General features: G+C 41.8%; 1 protein-coding gene across 1 annotated transcript in view; it reads right to left on the bottom strand.

The window, feature by feature from the left end:
* The window catches only part of ARPP21 (cAMP-regulated phosphoprotein, 21kDa), a gene marked incomplete at its 3' end in the record, with an annotated part of 66,297 nt that overhangs the window by 13,178 nt on the left and 51,887 nt on the right, over positions 1-1,232 (bottom strand). The window lies entirely within an intron of this gene.

Here is a 1,232-nt window from a genome sequence, read left to right as displayed (position 1 = left end):
GGAAAATGTTTTCCATGAACTCAGTTCTCTTTTCACTTCCATCATAAATTCATAAATCTGTGATTAAAGAGGAATTTTAGCAATGAAGTGATAACATTTAAAGTAGGTAACTAAAGTATGAATATCCGAGATAAAAAGGGAGATCTGGAGGAATTCGGTGACTGAGAGCAATAGTGAAATAATGAACTTCTGATTTGTATACCACAACTGTCTCTACCTATTCTATCTACTCCTCAGCCTTTCAGTTCATCCCTCTTATTAATCATGGTCAGAAATGTATGAGGAGCACCTGATAAAGAAACCTTGCCTTCTCTCTCTAAAGCATGAAGACTTTCTGGATGAAGTCACCATATTATACTGGGCATGTGTCACACCCACAGTGAGAAAGGTCATGATTAGAGTGAATGGAAGAGAAGCACGGGGCAGTTCTGTCCCCTAGCTGATTTCCTGCTTCTTGCTGTGAACACACTGGGTGACAATGGCATGGACTCCCTAGATTTGGGAGTCTCAGGCTCCAGGAGTACTTTAGGAGACCAGGGAAATCAGACTGGGTGAGCAGGATAACAGGCTCCCGAAGCCTGCACCGGACGCTCAAGGGAAGCCGTAAAGAGCATTTCCCATGGCTCAATGAAGGATGACAGAACTGAAAGAGAAAAGGTCCAGCAATGCTTTTAAAGATGAAAAAAAAGACCTTTCATGAAGAAATCTTCAAATAAGAAACTAAAAGGAGCGATCAGATGGTAACAGGGAAGACATTTGTAGGTTACGAACTGTGGCCCTGACGGACAAAAATTGCAATGTCATTTCAAGGAGTAAGAATGAAACGTAAATGCTCTTAAATTGTCAAAGGGGTTAAGTCAGAGAACTTGTCAAGAGGAATCCTTTAAAGGGTAAAACAGACTGGTGAAGCAGGTGAAGTGGAGAGTAAAACAGCATAGCGACATAAATGGTCCTTTCCCAAAGCAAGCAAGAAGCTTCTCTATCTGGGGAAGGAGACAAAACAAAGGAAACTGCGGATATGGAAAAGAAAGTGTGGACTGCCAACACCTGAGAAGGAGCTGAGAGGTATAATCAGAGCAGGGAGATACTGACAGCATCTGTGGATGTCATTAGAGGCTTGCACAATCAGTGAATATGTAGTGTGACAGGAAGCAAAGATCTTTAAAGGACACGGTATTATGATCAAAAGAGAGAAAAAGATTGGAAGTAGCCACTCTGCAAGAGGAGAAGAA

Source organism: Fulmarus glacialis, unplaced genomic scaffold (genome assembly GCF_000690835.1).
Source record: "Fulmarus glacialis isolate BGI_N327 unplaced genomic scaffold, ASM69083v1 scaffold10640, whole genome shotgun sequence".
NCBI lineage: Eukaryota > Metazoa > Chordata > Aves > Procellariiformes > Procellariidae > Fulmarus > Fulmarus glacialis.
This window is presented reverse-complemented; position numbering and strand designations above follow the sequence as displayed.